The sequence below is a fragment of the Anthonomus grandis genome, chromosome 15 (genome assembly GCF_022605725.1).
Source record: "Anthonomus grandis grandis chromosome 15, icAntGran1.3, whole genome shotgun sequence".
NCBI classification, from domain to species: domain Eukaryota; kingdom Metazoa; phylum Arthropoda; class Insecta; order Coleoptera; family Curculionidae; genus Anthonomus; species Anthonomus grandis.
In genome coordinates, this window is record NC_065560.1 from 17148988 (window position 1) to 17173032 (window position 24045).

The window sequence follows — 24045 nt, forward strand, 5'->3', positions numbered from 1 at the left end:
ACCCTTAATATTGTTTACAGTTCGGCACTTATCCACCTAAAGGTGAATCCTATATTATCAGAGATTTATTATTTTCACTATTTTAGCATAACATCTAGTTAATTTTGATGTCGCAAGAATTTTTAAGTCATCCATAGATCGTTTACTTTTGTTAATTCTCTATTATCCTTTTTTAGGCCAAACCTATACCTAGTTACATTGAGTTGGATAGAGAGTGGGATCATGGCAAGACAGAAGTAGACTTAAGGAATCTCCCTGGAATATACCCCTAAGAATAGAATTCATATTAGTTCCAATGCAGTTACCATTAGGCACCTGAAATTTTATTGATGTTCGCCAAGATGCCAAAGTGAATTCTAAAGAAAATTATGTGGTTATCTATTTTGTACAATTTAACTACATTAATTAGCCATGTGGAACTGCAAAAGCTTTTCGGTAGTCAAAATGTGCTGCGAAAATGTTTCTCTTATTCCTCAATGCCTGATTACAAACTATGGAGTCGATTAATTGTTATTTATACCCCATGGCACCTTTGGTACATCTTGTCTGTTGAACCGCTATTTTGGTCACAATGTCTGTAAATACGTGCTGTAATTAGTTTATACAGTAGCCGTAATAAGTTTATAGTTTTGGTAGTCTTTGGACAACAGGTAAGTGGCACCTTCTGTTAAAAAATTTGGCAAATTCTGAGGATTCATAAGCATGTCGTTTAGAAGGTCGATCAGTTGTTGGTGTTGAATTTCCTAATCCGGTAATTTTGGACATGTTCTGGGTCTGGCGCTTTTCAGTTTCAGTTATGTATGCTTTTTATGACTTTTATTATTATTATAATAATAATAATAATTATTATTATTATTAATTTTTGTAAAAATTTTGTTATCGTAAAATTCTTAAGATGTCCAACACCTTAATATCAAAGGTAAATAATAACTTTAAATTACATATGCTCGCGTTATGGAATAAAGCTTTATTCTTATAATATATGTAAATACTTTATCAATTCCTGCACCCGTTAATTTCTTTAAAAAATAAATTAATTAAGAAACCGTATATATGTTAATTAAAAAACCTGCATACTCCATACCAATATTCAATAACACGCAGTAGTTCTCAATTTTATAAAATCAGTATCTAGCTTTTGCGTAATTTTTGTCCTGCCGCAATACTTGCGTTTTGCGTTAATACATATTAAGTTGCTATGTAATTCTTGTTCTATGTTGTTTGATTATGTATCGCCTAAAGACACGTTTTAATATACCGGTGAAGAGATGAGAGGTGTAAACTTTTAGAATGTGAATGTATAATTAGAACATTGTCCCTCAAGTTTTTTACAATGATTATTTTCAATATTTTCTTTAAGGTTAAAGAAAAACCCATAACTACTGGCTTTAAATAATAAATATCGATGATTTAGAATTAAAGATAATATATTTTTGAAATTTAAAAATGAAATGTACTGAAACGAATAAAAAAATGGTTTTAAACGAATAAAAAAAAGGACAAAACTAAGGAAAAAACCTTTTATTTTGCAACTTTCTTTTTATAAAAATAACCTAATAGTAACTGAAAAGACTGAACTAGAATGCTACGAATAAAATAGACCTGTGACTCTCAAATCTTAGTTAATATCTCATAATTTCTAACTAATACAAAGAAATTACTAGGAAACCCCTATTTGTCTATTCAACTTTATAATAACGGAGTATTCCGCTTAAAGCGGGGCTTAGTTTTCATATTTTATATGCTGATGCGCTCGCCGCGACAGTCGGTAATTGCGCCGATTCACTTGTCTACCTCTATTTGAAAACTCATCTGTAAGTTATCGGTTATTGCCTGGATGCTCTATTTAAATATATGTAATTTTTCAATTAAAATAGGTATGCAATCTTATATGAACTAGGATCTTCCATCCTTGTGACGAACTCTAGTTTAGAAATTTTTTTGATTGCTATCAATCACCTATCATCAGTATTAGAATTATTTTAAGAAAACAGAGCCATGTAAACTTTATTAATTATCTTTGGTAACTACTTTTAACACAGTATCTTTAGCAGGTTGGACTTTCGTTAGTGTATGGCCTTTATCTGGGTATTGAGATTGAAGCGAAGCTGTGATTTATTCGACTTTTCCATGGCAAAAACTCTCTCCTCAGCAACCTGCCACTGGCAACGACAATTTAGCACAATGTCTAGTCCAAGCGAATACGGAAACAGCAAGATTACATCTAAAAACATGTTATGACAATACAAATATAGCATTGATTTCTTATTACAGGTTTCACACTCATTATAGACCTTATAAAATTAAACTTTTTGGGGAGATATATATACAAATATAAAAATAGTGAGTGAATATGTAAGTGGTAATAGGTACGACTATATTTGTAAAGTTGATAATTGATGTACATACTATATTTTCCTGCTAAGTAAAACTACATTTAACGCAATATAAGAGAGATCATCCAATTATATCTGTTTCAGATTATCCTTATTTCAGATTATGCTTAACATTAACATAAGCATAAACTGAATTCCATTCCTTACCTAATAGAACGTATACTCAAATTAAAAATGAAGAAATTAGAAAATCAATTTAGTTTCGAAACTAGAAAAAAACTGCTATGCAATAATTTTAATTCCTCAAATTTCTACCTTTTTATCTCAGAAATAGGCAAAGTTTACAATAAATACAAAAAAATCAAATAAACCGTTTTTAACTTTGTAATAAATATACACAGTTGATAAAGTGTTATTCTTTTAAATAATATTGTATATAATATAGTCGCAGGTGTACACTATTATTATATTCTATATTACCACTATGATTATAATTATTATTGTTCTTAACGGATGTGGCGAACATTGCTATTATTTATAGATATTGCTGTTTATTGGATTCGCAGTAGGCGATAAATTCAATTAAAATGTTATTAGTATATGCTGTGAGTTTTTTGGCCTGGTTTTTAAATTATTTAAAGAGAAACATAGATAAAAGATTTTTTTGCCATGATCATGTAGCTTTTGTCTTCGTGATGCTATATCGTGTGTTACTACTAGAAATATACTAAAGATTGTGTCTAAGAATAAAAAATAAACGTTTAAGAGTGCTACTTAAGTATTTAAAGTTTAAATTATTAATTTGTTTTAAATATACCGGGTGACACAGAAACGAGAACACTTACAATAGCTTTTTACTTTTCAAGATAAACAAATTAAATTTGGTATATTGATAGAATAGTCATAAGCGCATCTTTTGACATTCTCTATTGTTTTCCATCACTTCCGGTTTAACAGGAAATGACGACAACTTTCTTATTTTAAATTGAACACTTGGTATATTTTCACGTATTTCGATAGAAAATAATATTCTGAACACAATGGTACTCTATTTGCTACTTTTTGTTTTATACTCAGAGAAAAATTTTTTTTTATTTAAAAATAGGGTGGCATGAATGCGTTGAATGTTTTAATTTTTAATCAAGTTATCACGGAAAAATAGTTTTCATTGCATTTTATTACTTAAATCATTTACACGCCTATTTAAAATATCCAAATCATTAATTTTGGCATTTACCTTAATTTTTTAAATAGCACAACCACTTTTGAAATGCGGTTTCTTTTTCCCAATAATTTTATATGATTATTTTTAAAATCGGTTAACTAAGCCCATAAGAAGAAAAAAACTCTCAAAAATTCTTAAAAATGAACGAACAGGAATCATTGTAATGATACGCGTGCGTATTTTTTTCAAGTAACACATCATATTTTGTCGAACGTCATATTACTATTTGAGAATAAAAGAATAAATCTTTCAATATAATATTTTTTATCAATATTTGAATACTACATATTTTATTTAACATTTATCTAACATAACATAGGCACTCACAAATGGTAAACACGCAGAAAAAATATGAGGTTTTTAAATTATTTTAATACAAAACTGTTTCCACGTATTGTTTGAAACGACCATCTTCTTGTCGAATGAAAGTACGTATGCGCGGGAATATAGTGTACGGCAAATACATTTTTTCTTCATTGGTAAACATTTTAAATATTACCAAATTTATTTCAATAACAAATAATAATTGCGCTTAACAAGATGTCATGTATTATGTTAATTGAAAAATAAATGAGACAGGTTAAAACGCAGCCTATTCAAGAAATCAAAGCCTTCTATACTATTTTTATCAATTATAAATTATAATGTCTTATTTATCAATTATCAATTATCAATTATAAATGCGTTTATTTATGTGACGTAGTTTTTTCTCCATATGGTCTTATTTATCAACCGATTTAAAAGATAATGATATCAAATTATTGCCAAAAAGAAACCGCGTCTCAAAAGTGGTTGCTCCCAATAATGTGCTATTTAAAAAAATAGAGTAAACGCCAAAATTAATGGTTTGGACAGTTTAAATAGGCGTGTAAAAAATTTACGTCATAAAATGCAATGAAAACTACTTTTCCGTGATTACTTGATTTAAAATTAAAACTTTGAACGCATTCATGGTACTTCATTTTAAAATTAACCAAAAAAAATTCTATGAGTATAAAACAAAAAGTAGAAAATACAGTATCATTTATCGAAATATGTAATATAATACCAAAGTTATTTAGTATTCCCTTTTTTCTGTGTCACCCGGTATAATCAAAACTATTGTAAAAGTATTCAAGAATTTTATATTTTTTACTTAATGTATACAGGATGTCTCGAAAAATATGGAAAATCTCTCAGATTTAGGTAGAAAACAAAATTATATGGAACTCTTCTATGAAAGAAATTCCTTTAGGCCTTCTCTACGTATATACCGCCCTTTAAAGACGGCGAAGAAATCCGTTTTTTAATAACTTTTGTAGCAGTTTTGGTAGACTTGTAGTAATTTTAACACTACATTTACCTTATTTATTTTACTAGGGGCGGGCTAGATTGTGCATTAACATGCTTAAATTTTTAACACCCTGTATGATAACGACTCTGTCTTTAGAGAAGAATAATAAATATGAATAGCTTGAACTTTAAACAAAAGAAAAGTTGTTGTCACTCATGTTTATTATCGATAAAATGAACCCTTTTAGAGAAAAAAAAATGAATCACTGTTTTATTCAAATGAAAAGAATGATTATAAGTTCCTTTTTTCAGCGATGCGACAGTTATTCAAACAACGGAGAAGGGCCATTTTAAGTTGTTTAATCTGAAAAGGTAAATGTATTTAAAAAAAAAACAGTGCAGTTCTTTAAAAAACAATCTACAATATTTTAAGTTTAGTTAATCTTCGTTCTTGATTAAATAAAAAGTTTTTTTAAAACGTCATTAGCGTAATAGAAAACATAACTGGCGCAGTGGGTAGGATTGGGGCAGTTTTTAATTGAAACTTGCACGTTATCGAGACGAACATTCACTTTTTTACTCTATGAGTGAACCAAATGTTGACGCATTAGCTAAAGAATTTTTTTAATTTAAAATTATAACAAGCAAACTTCTATCTAGACACTACTTCCGAATAATCTGAATATTTCAATGTGACTATCGCTCGATCAAATTCTGTAAATTACACTCTTCTAAAAATGTCTGTTGATTCACCCTTACAACGGTGACTTAAATAACTTCGAACGAACGTTCGAATGAAATTAATTGACCGTGCACTTAGTAGAAGCTTAGGTAGCATATTAGTAGGTTGCCATATGGAATTATTATCCTGGCCAAATATTAGAAATGCTCTACTAGATTGCTTTGGAGACAAACGTAATGTCTTGGTCAAGATTTATTTGTAGCTATTCCAAATAAAAATGAATAACCGCTGAACTTTGCAAAAAGACTACAAGTATTGCGTACTGCTTTAGCTAAAAATTGAAAATTTTGATAAAACTATTATCAGCTAAAACAAAACTAGATCATCTTAAATAATACGATTGCTGATATGCTATGATACGCTTAAGAATATTTATCAGAAGACTAAATAACCCCTTGCGAAGTATTATTAGAATAAAAATCCAGTTTGCAAAGAAACATGCAATGACAATGATTTCGAAAGAAGAAATTTTCATTATACCCAAAATTTATACAAACCATTTATACCAACAAACTACAATAAACAACAAATACCAACGCATATAGCGCAAGCAAAATATACAATATTCAAATCAAAATAATTTCAGAACCCCGAATTTTAATCAACAACATAATAACTATAGACCAAATTTCATTTTAAATAATCACCAAAATTTTTAATAATACAAATTTACTACGAGATCCAGTTTCAGTACTACCTGGACCAATGCCACAGCGACCTCTTCGAACTAATCAATAGCTAATAAATTAGCAAAATGCTAAAAGATGGAATTCAGAGACCCAGCCAAAGTCCATAAAGTAGTCCATTATGTAGAGTAAGTAAAAAAACTAACGCAAGTAAAAAACAAAAATTACGAATTGTTAACGACTACAGAGGAGTCAACTCTAAAACCATGGATGACAGATAACATCGGCGAAACATTAATGATTTATTAGATAAATTAGGAAGGTCCACATACTTTTCCACAATCGATTTATCAGCAGGATTTCACCAAATATAGATGGCACCAAATTCTATAGAGAAAGCAGCATTAACAGTAGAAATTGCCATCATGAATATATAGAATGCCATTTGGTTTAAAAAAGGCACCAGCCACCTTTCAAATAATCACGAACAGTGTATTTAAAGACCTTCCAAGAAAAATTTGTTTAGTTTACATGGATGACATTATTGTTTTTTTAGCAAGCCTAGAAGAGCATATGAAAACCCTGTAACATGTTTTCCGAAGATTAATGCCCGCAAAATTAAAAATTCAACTTGATACATTTAAATTCTTAAGAACAGAAGTTGAATTCCTGAGACATATGATAACGAAAGATAGAGTTAAGTCTAATTCGAGAAAAATAAAAACAATCCAGAAATTTCCAATTCCAAGGAAATAAAATTATTCCTAGAAGTCTGATTTTCAAATTTAGCAATAGGAGCAGTATTAAGTCAAGGGAAAATAGGATAAGATCTTCCAATCACATACGCATCAAGAACCTTAAATCAAGCGGATTGCAACTATTCGACGATAGAAAAAGAACTTTTAGCCATAGTATGGGCTACGAAATGGATCAGATTTACCTATTTGGAAGGACATTCGTAATTGTTACAGATGACAAACCCCTACAATATCTATTCAAACTAAAAGAGCTAAATGCCAGATTGGTACGATGGAGCTTAAAATTAGAGAAATTTGAGTATGAGGTCCAATATAAAAAGGAACCCATAACACAACTACAGATGCTCTATTCAGAGTAGAAATTAATATGATAAAAAATGATTTTATACTTGGAAGCCCCGAAGACATCACAGAAGAAATAGAACAATATATTTTAAACGAAAATGCTACTTTAGATGATTTATACCATTTACCAGATCTATTTAACCCTGCTTTAGACCTAGAACCAAAGTCATATAAAATTAAAATCCTTTCTTATGTTCAAAAATTACCCCCTTATGATCAACGTCCACAAAATGGATATACTAAGCAGATAAACAGATAACCCAATATTAAATGTACCTATTACAGAAAGTTGCTTAAACACTTACAACTATCAAATTCTAATCACCCATAATACAAATAAACAATATCATGCTTTTAAGATAAAACATTTTGAAAAAAGAGCTATATACGACTTAAATTTGCACAATAATTATATAAATAAAATAGTGTACTTTTTTCAAAGAATATATTGATCTTGAAGTTATACACTGTATGTACATTAAACAATCCAAAATTGAAAATTTAGGAAGTAATGTCAAGGCCATACTATCTAAAACATTTGAACCCAACTTTTACAAATTACTAATTTTTATCATTACGAAGAATTACCACCGAGGTATTAATGAATGCATGATGTCTTTGAAATAACTATATTGCTGGCCCAATATCGTACTCAATATATAAATAACTGTGACATATGTCAACAAGCTAAATATGACCGCCACCGACCAAAATTAGAATTCTCAACATTGCCCATACCTAAAGAACATTTAGAATCTATCCATATGGATACTTTCCAAATTGCAAGCGTAAAATTTTTAAGAATAATAGTTTTTTTTATGTTTGGCTCAAGCTTACCGCTTAGAACCCAGTTGCAATGCAATTAGAGTTCTAGACACTTAGGTAGCAACTATTTTTATGTCACCATAAAGGTAATTCATGATGACATAAAAATAGATTCATGATCCATTAGATTACCTGTGATAATGCACAGAATTTAAAACTTCTTTATTAATTGATTTCTGTCAACTTATAAAAATTCATTTCACTACTACAGGCAATTCGAATATTGAAAGAGTACATTCAACCTCAATTAACCATATTAGAGTTTTAAAATTAAAATATTTACGCAATTACAGGTACCAATCTTGCTGTACATATCTGCTTTAAGAACTAAAGATAAACTGCGTAACAACATAGAATACGTCAAAAAGGATACAGGTAATCAAATTATAAGAATGTTGAAATTATGATACAAGCAAGCAATGATACAAAAATCTAAAAAGCACTGCCTTTTCTCTAGAAATAATGAGCCTCCTGACACTTTAAAAGAGCCTTGCAGTCCTCCTACCATTATCATTGACGACAGTGATAGCAACTAATCCTATTATAACCCTGATCAAATCTCCTTTATTTCCATATTCCCTTGGAAATGCGAGAATCATTGAAAGTAAAAACATACATTCTTTCATTATGTAGAAGTTAACCAATTAATGTTAGAACTTAGTAAATTAGAAGATAATTTTAGAATTTTAGAGGCTTCTTCGACCGAAACAAATATTATTATCGATTTTCTGACATCATATTAATTCTATAGATCTGCCTAAACATGCTAAGTATTTTAATAATGAAATCAGTATTAATAACTTATAACTCATATTTAATAATAACTAAACTCAATAATATTAAACCACATTACCGTGAAAAACAAGATTTAATAAACATATTAGATAAAACATCAAAATGGCTTTTTGGTACATTAGACTCCGATGGTAGAGAACGATGACAAAGCAATTAAAGAATTACGATATAGTCAAAATACGTATAAAAAAGAAATAAATATGCAAATGTCATTAACGAAAGATTTAGTTAATTGTTATAACAGCACTGTATATACCTTAAGTAAAAATCAACATTTGTTAAACAATAATGTAGACGTTTTCACAAAACAGATAAATAAATCAATCAATGACCTTACTATAGATAAAAATTCCAAAATACTATAAGTTAAAGTTTTATTACCTTTTTAGATAATTTATACGAGGCGATAAAATTTGCTAAACTTATTACGTTAAATATTATTAAATTTAACTTCCCTTTATGGTGGGGACAGATTATTACTATTTAGCGATTTAAATTATTACTTTCAATTAACAGAACTTGATAGATAAGATAATGTTTGCTATTTACTTTCCTTTATTTATTTAAAAAAAAAACTTTTAAACTGTTTTACTTGTCTGCGATCGCTACAAAGCAAACCATTATAATTTCCAAACTTCTTTACCTCATAATTCACACTTATTTAAACCAATATTAAGAAGATTTGTAAATATTAATGAACATACCATATTGATTAAAGATCTGTACATCTGTCAAAATGCCCTAGAGTCTCAAGTTGATGACTGTACATCCCTATATAAGAAAAGCAGAGAATTTAAACTACAAGCTGGACAAGGTTAATGTTAGTACCCCTATCGTACACTTCATTTATTAATCAAGACTTAAACAATAGCAACACACGTTTTAGTTATGCCTGCTTCCTCCTGAAATATAATATCCTGAATATCCTGAAAACCCTTCCAGAAGAAGAAAAAAGAATTTATCCTGCAGTTCGGAGCTTTGGTACAACCCTTATATGCTTTATATTTTTTGCAATCTATGAGCTTGTTTAAGGAAAACTGGTAAACGACTCCACTTATTAACGTGACATTTTTGTCTTTCTTTATTGTAATTCAGGAAATTTAGGAAGTTAAAACACCTGAAGCTTTCTGATGTTTGTCAGAACCTGTTTGTAGACCGTTCATTTATTACTCAAAGAGAGTGTTTATTACTCAACTTTCTGCTCCTGTGGAGAAAGGAGCAGAGCGCATGAATGGTACCATTGTATAAATTAATTTGTTTTATGATGTGCGTTTTGAACTTATTCTTTTTGTCAAAATATACTCCTAGCTACTTTATCTCATTTTTCCAGGGGACTAGCGTACCCGAAATTGCCAAATTTAAGTTGTGGCGGTCTTGCTTTTTTGTTATTAGAATGGTCTCTGTTTTCTTACTATTTATTTTGATTTGGCAGTTGTTTGCTTAATCTATAATTTTATCTAGATGACTTACATACACGCTAATATCTGAACTAAATTTTTACAACTCGCAAAGACACAAGTGTCGTTCGCGAATAATTCGACTCGCGAATAATGAGTGCTATGTTAAATAAGATTGGTGCGAGCGGGGAGCCTTGGAGAACCCTCTGCACTGCATCCCCAGCTTCTATTTTTTGCATTCCAATCCCCCGCCGCTATGGTGGGGATGTCTTCTCTAAAAAAAGGGTCTAATGTTTCTGTTGTTAACTTTGTAGTTCTGTATTTTGAGTTTAGTGTGAGGTCTTAAGAAAGTTTCTTGAATCAGCGCTATGTCAATGTTGTTATTGTTTAAGAAGTCACAAAGTTCGATGCGTTTTGGGTAAAGCGACTGAGCGTTCCCACTGACAATATTCAGGCATTTGGCCACTCTATGAGTTTGCACCTAGGAGCAATTTCATCGCTGGAATACTATTTAAGTCGTTAAGCTTATTGAGGAGGTTACTGATTTTTCGATTCAGTTCGTTTTCGGGGAGACTCAATAAATAGAAAAGCGGGTTATTCCCCGCGCTATCAATATTTGGTGACGTAGTCACCCTCGTGTTAGGCTCTGGCCTCTGAACGCGGTCGGATCGAGTTTTTTCCGAGTATAACACTGCCGTAGCCTTTTTTTCATTCAATCAGCTGGTTTATCCATTTCCTTATCGCAATTCTTGTCAAAATTTGCTCTCTTGCACTTACGACACCTTGGCGCCATATTGCAATTGCTAAGTGAGTGACCGAACGCCTGACAACAACGGCACTGCCCCATTTGTCTGGTATCTTCTCGGGTTTTTGACTTCAGATTCTCAACTCCTGATCCTTATATTCAGGAGTGAGCTCACTTCGTAAATTTTTTGTTGATCTTTAGTCCTATGGTCCTAAACAGAGCCAAGCCCATCCTGTCCTCACTTCTTTCAACTGGATTTTCTTATCCATGATACTTTTGTGCTTTTGCACCCAATTTGAAAACATCTTGTCGAACTTGCATTGTCTTATTTATTTAATGTAACACGACGTTTCGGTTGGTAAGTATCTCCAACCGTTAGTTTGGAGATAGTCAGTTTACACTTGATAACGGTTGGAGATACTTACCAACCGAAACGTCGTGTTACATTAAATAAATAAGACAATGCAAGTTCGACAAGATGTTTTCACTGTACCATTGTCTACCACCTTCAAAAACTGCACCCAGTTTGTCGTGTCCCTTAATACTATCTTTGAAACTCTGACCGTGTTGTTATCCTGATTAGGCTTAGCTCTGTTTTGGTTTGAAAGTGATGGCTTGGAAAGTGGTGTTTGGAGATGGTGACTCTTAGACTCTCGGCTCGTATCTAGCAATGCTGGAAAGTCATCAATTTTTCTATTTGTATTTTGTAACGGTATGCTCATCTCAACATCTGGCGTCACTTGCGAGCCGTCAGATGAGGAGACTTGCGCGCTGCGCATTCGTTTTCTAGAGTTTATCTCTTCTTCTCTCTGTTTATGATCTCTCAGCATTGCCAGATCTTTAGCTAGATTTGCGTTATTTGTCGCCAAATTCGTATTAAAATTCAATGTTTCCTCCAGTTTGAAATTCAGGGAAGAAAGCCGCTCTCTAAACGATTTATTTATTTTTTCTAAATTGTCAATTTTTATTTGCATTGTGCCTGAGATTTTAAAAAAAAGTTTTTTCAAAAAGTTAAACCTTTCTTTCTTTTTGTACAAGGGATTCTTGTTGTCTAATGATCTAAGCCTCCCTTTCCTAAATCTTAATGTAAAGCCGTTCGTTATTAATAGTCGTTTGCTTCATTTTCTCCGGTTGGAATGGAAGCTCAAACCCCTGGACACCCTTGGAATTACCGGGGGAGAGGGTGGTGTGGGATTTTGAGTGAGTTTAATGGTGTTTTACTTATTGTAGGGTGTTTTTGGATAGGTTTTTTTGGGCAAGTATTTTTAAACTGCCCGGATATAGGATCTCCAGACTTACTCCGCTCTGATCTTTTTTGTCCCGTTCTGCTCTTTCTGCTAATTTCGTTTGCTTTACTTTATTTTTCTGCATAGTGTCATCCTCTCTTATGCTGCTGCTTTTGGTAATACCGTCGACCTCTAAACTGCATTTGCTTTCGAAGCTATCTTCTGTTTCCATTCTTCCTTGTTCTGATCTTCCCAAATATCTCCCGCTCCCTTAGGATGGGGGGTGATTGTGTATTATAATCCGTTTTGCTGTTGTTTGCCTTTTTCAATGTCTTTATTCTAATGCTATTTGAATCTGCCACTAAACAAATTCACAGTACTTTAAAGAATTCCGAATACTCGACGTTGTTTATCCGCGGTGAACCGTCTAGTATCTTGGTCGACTCGAGACTTTTTTTTTAGAAACTCCGTTTAAAACACCGAGAACAATAATACATAAAGTACTTCAAAATAAGCTGTTATACCTATTATATCATCTACAAAAAGAGCATGAACTAACTTCTGAAGATGTTTCTCGTAGAATATATTTCGCGACAACTGGCTTTTAGATCAGCAGCAAACTGATCTTAACTGCATTAGCATAATTTTTACCGATGGAGCTGAGTTTACCAAACATGGTATTGTGAATTTACATAACCCACATGTATGAGCTGATGAAAATTCTCATGCCGCTGTTGTTTCCCATCATCAACATTAGTTCCAATCAATTAATACCTGGGCAGGAATCATTGGCAATTTTCTGAATGGGATTACCATTCAGAAAATTGCATTACTTTAATTCCATTGGCATTACCATCCGTATTACCACCACGATTGAATGGAGAACTTTATTTGGAGCTTTTTTAAAATAATCTTCTAGATTTAATGGAGCATTTGCCACTTGCAATTCGCCAAGACATGTATTTTATGCATAATACAGACTCACCTTATTTTAGCGTTGCTGTAGGAAACCAACTGAATACCGTTTTTCCAAACCGTTTGATAGGTGGAGGAAGATTCTTTGCCTGGCATCCTCTGTCTCTCGATCTAACGCCATTGGATTTTTACCCATAAGGTCACCTCAAAACCTTGGTCTATTTAACTCCTGTCGATACTTTATAGAAAATTAGGATTCATTGTGATGTGAAGAAGTAATCCAGAATTGTTCTGGCGAGTACAGCAGTCCACGATTCGTTGTATGCGCGTATCAGACGTATGTGACGTCAACGCTCATGTTAAACCTACTTAAAAAAAATTTAATTAATTGTTTCGAATTATTAGCTTCTTTTTTTATTACTTTTTTTCATTCTATTTTTTCACTTTAAGAAAAATATAGGTTTAGATTTTTTTAAAGAATTTCGGTGACGTCCCTTTTTAAGAACCACATTGCATTTCTAAAAACCTGTACTTTTTTAGATTAAACAACTTAAAATTGAACTTCTATGTTAAATAACGGCCGCATCGCTAAAGAAAAGAACACATCATGGTTTCTCTTAATTACCATAAAACAGTGATTCTTTAGTTTTCTTCTCCAAAACGTTTCGTTTTAATAATAAAAAACATAAAGCTAAATAAAAGGTACTTTTGCCTTTTCTTTAGTTTTAGATTTAAGCTATACATATTTATTATTTTAGAGTCTTTATAATACAGGGTGTTCCAAATTTAAGCATTATGATGTACAACCTAGTCCGCCCCTGATAAAATAAACATGTGTTTTATTTTAAATCATGGTTAGTGTGTTCTAACGACTTCGTTTTGAAATCCCTAGTAGTGTTGATCACGTTAAATTTTTATTCAATTATACCAAGTACTTCAAAAGTAATTCAAGAAAAAATAATTCCAGCATCTTTAAGAGGCCGTATCTTCGTAGAAAAGGTCTATAGGAAATTTTTGTATAGGATAATTCCATATTATTTTTTGATTTTTTACCTGAATCCGAGAGATTTCCCACATTTTCCTGGACACCCGGTATATTAAATCATTATTAAGAATAAATGGTAAAATAATTGCAACTTCTTATATTTTTGTTTTTTTTTAATATAAGCACGCTACAAAATGGAAAATCATAATCTAACGTAAGTCGATCAAGATAAGTCACCAGATATTTTTCCTGGCTCCAGACCTGTGCTGCTTCTGAGAAATTATTAAAATAGATAAAAGAATAATATAGGTACGCGCCAACCGTCGCTACCCGATACCGATCTTAATATTTGTAGTATATAATTAACCCGTGCGTACCATTTCGTATCATTTCTCAATCGGCGAAAAATTCCTGAGGGGTTTAAATTGCCTTATCGGTCCAATGAGCCTGAGAAAATTATGCTGAACATTGTAGTTTTCACTTTGCAAACTCGCAGATTTATTTAAAATAGAGGTTTTGAGATTTATTAAGCGATTAACCAATCTCATAATAATTTGTCACAAAATTTATCATAAACTAGGGAGTATTAGCAAAATCTTTACTTTGGCAAAATAGCAAATAAAGTTAGCAAATAGAGTATAATATTATTTATGTTATATAATGTTATATAACGGTCTATAATACTTTAATTACAAAATGATTTTCGGAAACGGTAAGAGACGCGAAAATATTTACTTTAAGGTAATATTGCGCATAAAGACTCGCATTCAAATGCAATTTAGAATGAAATTTAAAAAATTATTACCATATTCCAATATGTTCAAAGCTGGATTATCGTATTAAATAGTCGAATGTAAAATAATTATAAAGCTAAAGTGATTATATTGATGTAAGAAAAACTAACTTTAAAACAGTATATTTATATGTAGTTTAAGTTAAAAATAAAGTTGGTAGAAACCTGTAGAAACTTGGTTTACTTTTGTATAATTTTCTTTACCATCGCAAGTTACATGCTTTTAAATAGAGATATATCCTAATTGGTTTATAAATACATTAGCTTTTAAATTTGCATAATTATTTTGATGGACATAGGTAAAAACTACTAAAGATGATCGAATTATATATTTTGATTGACGTTTCGATCTCTATGAGATCATTCTTAGGATTATATATGTGTTGTAGATCGTCTTCGCTAATAATGATAATTGTAAAATCATAATAAGTACAAAAATTTATAGGAAATTGGTGGTCTAGAACTATTTTATTCTTTTTTAACCATCTACCTTGGAAAATGATTAAGCTTTAAATGACTATCGAATGACCTTTTATTGTATTTAGGATATACAAATAGGAAATAGCTTTGGTGTTATTTGCATATTATTTAATAAATACTATGTAATAGGATAGGGTAATCTCAAATGATTTTTGGTAGTTTTTTAATATTGGTCATATCATTAATATGTCCTAATTATATACTCTCATAACCGATCGATTTAATTCCTTGACCACTCTTTAAAAATCATACTAAAGGAAAAAGGATGTTACCGAAAATAAAAGTGCAAAATATTTATTCACTTATAAAATAGTATTTACTTTAAATAACACTACTAAATATACTTTCTTAATATAAAGGACTGCTTTCTTTTAACATTTTTTAGGTTTTTATAAACAATTTAATATAATTTATTTTTAAATATAATTTTTCATAATTTATTTACATTTCTAATTTGTGGATTTTTTTTCAGAAAGGCGGCACCATGACGGCTTAGACTTATGTTTTAAATTTTACATAGATATAGCAGGTATGTATTATTAGACGTATAACCTGATTACTGTCTGATGCATTTTACTAAATATTACCACCTCGCAGCATCGACCTCGAGTTTCCAAGAATGGCATACGTTACACAGTCTACTTTTAATACTATATTTTATATCAACAAATTAGAGTTCTGGTTTTCACAAAAAAAATTTAGTTTATACTACATAACGGGTAGTATATAATATATGACCCCTCTGCACTTATACCTGCAGGGGAAAGCCATAAGAACTACTTACAGGCTGCACCATGTCATAAATGACATCTCGGCAAACAAAGTCTGGATGGAATCAATTGAACTGATTGAGAAGCTGTGCAAACATAACACACTTGCCATCAGACCTAACGCCAAGAAAACTACTAAACACTAGTTCATACTCGGTCAACATACCAGACCGAGTGGATCAGAAACGAATGGAACGAGAGAAAGCGGACAACTAAGTATATTCAGACAGCTCCAAAACCAATTTTGAAGTAAGATCCCAACCCAACCCAACCCAAAAACAGAAAGATTTATATGCCTTGGGAAATAGTGTTAACATTTTCAGGCGAAAGTGCATGCCATTGAAATTTGTGCAAAAACGCTTAACCAAATTCTACTTGAAAACAGAATCATCAAAATCTACAATGACAGTCAGGCGGCTCTAAAAGCTCTAGAATTATTATATATAAATACTGAATACCTGCACATCTAGAGCAGGAGGGAGACGATACTGCAGAGCACATCCTATGTAGATATTCGGGAATCAGACAGGCCATGTTCGGCAATGCCTTACCTAAGCGGGAACACATTAAGAATGCTTCTCCCAGTCAAATTATCGAACTCTTAAAGAGAGCGGACTTGATTGGGGAACTATAAGTACCTAGCAGTGCGCCACTATAGATCTATGGTCGCAGTGAAGGGACGTAAGGTGCCCACTTACGACAATCTTAACCTAACATATTACATAAAGGGAATTTTGATAAGCTTTAACTTTAAGAACAAGTAAATGAAAGAACACTCTATAAAATTAATAAAATTAATAATTTATTTAATAAATAGTTTTTTATTAATATTTATGGTATTATTTTAAATTAAATAAGCAACATTTTATAAGTTGTCAACTTGTCTAATGATATTGAAAATATTTCTTGCTTGAATAACACTCAAGTACGTAAAATTAAATGTAATAAAATTAATTTTGTCAAAACAAATTATTTTAAAAAAGAAGTAATGTTTTCTATTTTCTCACAACTAATATTTATTTTTATGACCTATGTTGTGGCTCATTAAATATTCAATTGCGATCAACGATATTAGCAATGCCGCCAATACCATCTGTTCTCTTTTATTCTGAAATGACTACAGCGGGCACACCACACCACATCTTTGGAGACGCATGGAAGGTTAACGAATCATCCAAGTATATTTGAACCGCGTCGACGCTAGGAAGCCAGTTGACAGTTCAGTTCAATTCAATTCAAAATATTGGCGCAATATTTAAATTGAACATAAATATTAGTAAATAAATTCGGTGTATACAAATGTTTCTAGTAGTCGCAAGTGATCGTATTTAATAGTGTGTGGGTTTAATAATTAGTGGGTAAAGAAATCTGACAAAAAATAAAGAGAAAAGCTCTGTGAAATGACTATTTTCTGCATAGATTATTTTAATTCGTTCCAACGAATGGTAAAAAGGCTGCATTAGTATAAGGTGTGGGGTATGAATTATTGTTGTATATATAGACGTCAGTCAACTGGATGTTCGTGAAAAATAAATAATAGTGAACTGAAATAAATTGGACTAAAATGTATGAAAATGCTAAAACTGGTGGATTTAAAAGTTGCTAAGGTAGAAAGGAAGCTGAAGGAAAGGGACTGCGATGGAACGGGAAATAAAGCGGCCCTGCAGGAGTGGCTTCTTAACGCTTTACTTGAAGAATCCGATGATTTGGGATCGCGGTGACATCAACAAAAGGTTCCGGAAGAATTCTGTTTTTGCTGATGCATGTGATATCGGTCAATTGTTGCGAAGGTTTGAAAATTGATTGGCTTAAAAATTCCGCCAACCCGGAAACCAAACTACTGAAAATACTGCAAACCTGGAAGAAAACTCTACCATGCTAAGAAAGAATTATGCCAAGTCGCAGGAAAAGATTTTGAAAAAAAAGAAATTAGGAGAAGAATTTATGGAGAAATAGTTTTCACTAGAGAATCTTACGACCAATAGGAGGATCCCGATATTCATATAATCCTAACGTGTATAAAGGAAGGGAGGAAACCAACTTCGGAAAAATATTATTAAAAGATATGTTACACCTCGTCTGTGTATAACACAATTTAACACACTTTACTAGACGCGGCGTATTTACCTTTAAAAATGCTCATATGTGGGATACTGAAAATCCCCATTCAGTTGTCAGTCGTCATTTCCAGCATGAATTACAGCACGGTAAATTATTGATAGGTAATATTGGTAATATTGGAAACCATATAATAGGCCCCCATAGACCTAATTTAAACGGAGACTCGTACTTACATTTCTTACGAAGTGAACTTGGAAGTTTTTTAGAAGATATACTATTAAATATTACACAGAACAGGTCTTTTATGTATTAGGCGCCAGCGTATTTTTCTCGACAGGTACGCAATTACCTTGAAGAACAATATCCCGAACGTTGGATTGGCCGTGGAAGGCCTTTGCTTTGGCCTCCGCGTAATCCAGACTTAAAATTCTGTTTTTGAGGATATTTGAAATCAATTATTTATAGCGATTATTTCGAAAATAGTTGTCCTAGTAACTTTAATAAGGTATACATTTTTTATGTTATATTAAAAAAGGAAATAATTTTGTAACTTTTCAAACGAATATACGGAGCTGCAAAAGAGATAGGGGATTTATAAAAGTAAAAACTAACATAACGAGCGCCCTCTACCGAAAACGGTATACAAATTTAATTTTTCTTTTTAAAAGACTCGTATGTTCTAAATTTCATGTTAGTATGTCATTTGGTTCAGGATATATGAGAAAAAAACTACAAGTCAAATAATACTTTGACACCTTGAATTTCAGTTACTATTAAAGTTAGAATAAGGCAAGTTGACCTTAATCATATTATTTTGCCGTAAGGAATCTACTGTTGTTCTCTGTCCCATAACTTTCGGGACACCCTGTATATCTGTCCATCGCCTCCTCAAAAAATCCGGAATAGAATAGAATTCTTTAGGATGGATATATACTGAGTATTTTAGAATCAATTTCCCTTTCCTTATCTTTTACAATCGTACAAGTTTTTTATGCCGGAAAAAAAGAGTTGTTAATTTCTTGTTATCACAGAATTAACTTTAAAAGTAACTTGCAATAGTATTATGATGTAATGAATAGTTAACTTTTGGTTCACTTTAAACTTCTTATCTTCAATTATTTTCATTTATGGTTCCCAGGATTGGTTAAGGGCAGATTAACGTTTTAACGAAAGGTATCTAGGTCACAATGTAATCGTGGAGTATATTCGCCAACTAATAGCCAAATTTGAAGAAACTGGTTTAGTCACGAATAAAAGAGAAGTTAACCGAGATTGTCGACGAAACAGAGCAAATTATAATTCTGGGTCAGTTTGCAATGAATTAAACTTTATCAACTCAGCAAACCTACATGGACATTTATCTTAAGAAGAACGATTACTTCAATTTCAACAGAAGTGCTCCATCTTCCTTATTAAATAGTTTCTGCTGAGCAATGGTTCCTAATTAACCAGTGGTTTGGAAAAAAAGTTCGTATTGAATGGCTACCTAGATCCCCAGATCTGTTGACTTCTTTTTTGTGGGATCAGCTAAAATCTATGGCTTGTAAAACGCAACCTGAGTCACTAGAGAAACTCCAGCATAGAATACTTCAGAAATGCCCTGCTATATCTAGAGAAAAATTTGTAAATGTAAGTGTACGTGAAGAGTTGAAAAGTAGGCTTTATTACTGTCTTCAAAATAACCAAAAACCATTGTCATTGATTAAATAGTAATACAAATTCTATATAATAGCCTTTTTATTTATTGTTTTTGTATAAATAAAAATTATAGAAACTTTTTTAAGCGTTTTTTATTTAGTTTTTCGTATCTGAGATATAACTAATCTAAGATATTTCAAGTTTTTAAATTGTCACTCTGTATTAGAAACTCGTGGGTTAAACAGTGATTAAATTTAAATAAAATGTAAAAAAAATAACAGTATTTTTTAAAACAAGAAGAAGATAGTAGTGTTGCATTTACATTTGAAAAAAGATAAATGATAAAAACAAATAAAAATGCTGCAGCATATCTAGTATAACAACTATTGAAACAATTTCTAGTCTGCCTAAATCTAATTACTATTATCCAGATTCCTATTTATTGAGGTAAGAAAATCTTACCTTCGCAACAATACAGCTTATTAAACCAAATACTATTTTGCATTCGATAATGAGAGCAGAGATGTATATCAAAAAAATCTTTTTCCTATAGACTATACAATTCTCTGCCCACGTACCATTAAAAAATAAAATAAGCAAGCAATAAAAAATAATATCTGCTTTAATTTAAATATTATAATAATATTAATAAATATTAACTAATAACTTCATTTTAAATTTTACAAGTACCATTCAAACATAGGTCAATAGCTTCATAAATAAAAGGCTTTGCCACTCTTTAAGATAAGTTAACGGCAATGTATATAGTAAGAGTTGATCACATTGTATGATTATTTTTTTAGTATAGGATATGATCGTATACAAATTTCTAAAACAATTTATTTACTATGATATATGTTTAGAAAATGGAGTTAGCTTAAATGAAAGAGAATGGAGTTTGCTGTAAAAGAAATCATAAAATAATATTTTAAAATGTAAATAATATTTTAGTAAGTTTGTTGTCTTAATAAGTTTTTGATTAAAGATTTCAAAAACTAAACAAAAACCATTAAATATTTTTATTTTTTAACAGATCAAAATTTGTTTTAAATAGCATAAATGCATTACTTTCTTGAAAATCAGAAGAGAAATACCTTCTGAGTTGTTCATTTTATGGCCTAGAAACAAAATAAAATTCTCAAGAATATAGGTGTGGGTACTAGCTTGTATTTGAAATCAATATTGTCTCATATATTATCCTTTTGCAATACAAATACCCCGGGTTCGGTATACCCCGCTATGGAAATTAATTATTGTTTCGTAAAAATTGTCGCAAGCCTGCTGTTTCAAGGCGAACAACTGCTCCTTATACTTTCTGGTCTAACGCTCTTTTATTATTAAGTCGAGTAAAATGTATTAAAGTTTAAAGATTTTGTATAACAAAATTACCCGCCATATATATATTTCCACCTATAGACTCTCGGGTAAAATTTGGAGTCATGAAGTCTGGCTACTGTTATAAAATATAATTAAATATATAAAATAAATTATGGTTTTTTATAATTTACACTTTAATTCTTCTAAAACCAATCAAAGACTTTCAAATTAACACTTGTTTGATCTTGATAATTGACAACAAATCCCTATTATATTAATGAGGTTATCTAAATCAACCAAGGCAATTTGGTAAATAGCTTAACAAAGTGTTTTCAATCATTATATTTTATTTATTTAATATAGGAATAAAGTAAAAATATTTTAGAACAATTTAAAAGTGTTATTAATTAGTTCATAATTTTAGCATAGTATATTTTCAATATTTGTGTTCATAAGTAAATAGGAGCATACGAATAAATCATTGTTTATATAGAACAGTTTAGTTTTTTTTTTGTTGAAAAATTTGTTGTTTTTATACAATAGATTTAGGTTAAGCTTCCTAAGCATACCAAAAAAAAAATCTTAAAATTATTGGGTCGTAAATTGTTCAATTACCATATACTCGATAACAATAAAAAATATATATATAAATTAGTAATGCTGTTCTACCTCTCTTCTTAGAAAAAGAATCCTTGTTTTATTAAAATCAACCGAACAAGTAGCTATGCGTTATAATATTTATATCGTAATTAATTTCGTTCTTGTAAACCTAATAATTAAATATTGTAATTATACTAAATTACTTAATGATCCTACAGAAAAAACTTATAACAAATTTATATATTACTTACAAGACTTCTAAATGTTTTATCTTCTTACACTAATAATTTTAATGTATACATTAAAAATTCTCGTTTAAAAACACTTTTTAGAAAAACTTTCTACAATTTTTTTTTGATAAGTTTTAACATTGTTGGGTTGGGGTGTATTAGTTGATTTTTTACTAACGCCCCAGTTGACAAAACTTTAACAATAATGAATTTTATCAACAAAACTGTCATTGATATGGATTTTTCTTCATAAGTATTACGTATATAGAAAATTTTGAATCTGAAATTGTTATTACGTTTAATAAAAAACCTTTAATATAGTAGCGTGGTATATATTAATGATATTTTCTCAATATCAATATCACCATAAAGAAATAAAATAAATCATTTAATATATTTTAAATTACATTAACTTCAAAGAGTACTAGAATTTACCGTAAACCAGCTCTTACTAATAGATATATAAACTTAAATTGTAATCATCCAATAATGATAAAGAGAGAGATGTTAAAAACTTTACACAATCGTGCAAAAATTATTTCTAATATTGAAAATTTATCAACTAAAAAAGATTTTATTAAAAATACAAATCTAGGATTTTAAATATCCGCGTATAAAAATAAATTAACCACTTGCTACCATAAAGTTTATTTTGGCATTTATTATTTACTTTACTGGCTTTTCTATTTAAAAAAAAGAGCTGCTGAAAATTTATAATAAGAACAATTTTTAAGTCGCAAAATATATTACGATATCTATTAACAAAAACTAGATATTTTAATGAAAATTCAATATATAAAATTAAAAAGAAATTTTACCAAGGTGAAACATAGTAGAATATGTAGACCGTTACTTTAAAGAATAAGTAGACATATAACGTAATATTTTTCAAAAATCAAAAATTATACGAAAAGCATTTGACAATAACCATCAATTTGAGCAAAAAAAATAATTTCAAAAATCCACAAATTTAAGAAAAATTAAGATAACTGCATAGCTACTTGTTCGGTTAATTTGAATAATACATGGATTCATTTGCTACTTTTTAAAGTTATTTACCAAAATGTCTTGTTTAATTCAATAAAAGCTAATACAAGAAAATTAGCTTTTATATCCATCTCACATTATTTGTATTAGGTAATTTTTTATACATAGTATTAATGTTGCATAAGCCGCAGGCTAATGAAATAGCAAGAACTATTTATTGCCTCCACAAGGTCATCGTAATCTGAAAATGCTTATATAGTAATGTTTCTTCATCTATGTCTTGCTTCCTTGGCAGAACATTTTGAGAATAAATATAGAAATTAATTTGTTATGTACCCTTTTCTCAATGACTTTATAAAACGAAATTTGAAATGCTTATGAGTTTTAGATCAGTAAGTTTTATTATATTATGTTTCTGTATTTTCTGAGGGTGGTGCAAGGTGCACTTGTTTTGTCTTCATGATTACATGCCATAGTAGACGCCTGATTAGTTTTATTTTAAAAAGGTGGCCATTTAATTGACTGTGGCCAGTCAAGATGCCTGTTATAAGACGTAACTTCTCTTCAGTCAGAGACAGGTTGCGGATTGCCGCCAGTTTGTCCGGGTGGTTGAAAAGCTCCTTGGACAAATTGCAGCCTTAAGTATCATCCAACCGCTTTTTGAAAAAGTTTGATATGTGAAAGTGAGATTTTATTAGCTTTTGTGGTTGTATCTTATCGTGAGATGCTTTGAATATATGCGGCAATAACCATTATTCCAGACCCCACTGAAGTATTTCTGGATATAACCTCTTAGGTCCTAAGGATTTAAGGGGAGAGAATAAGGAAAGTGCTCAGTTAATTATAGGAAGTTGAATCAGGAAAGTGTGCAATAAATAGAAGCTCCATGCTTTATTTAAGGTCAGCAATAAATGTGCCATCCTCTTTACATAGCTTGCCTATTTCCTGACATGGGTCTGTATTCAGAGCTGTTTGGT

At 30.6% G+C, this 24045-nt stretch overlaps 1 protein-coding gene across 1 annotated transcript in view; it reads left to right on the forward strand.

Annotated features, from left to right (window-relative positions):
* LOC126745278 (uncharacterized) overlaps nt 1-24045 on the forward strand; it is a 148898-nt gene that overhangs the window by 69383 nt on the left and 55470 nt on the right. The window contains exon 2 of the mRNA XM_050453040.1: nt 15938-15994. The gene's annotated coding sequence lies outside the window, so the exon portion shown is untranslated. The remainder of the gene's footprint in view (nt 1-15937; nt 15995-24045) is intronic.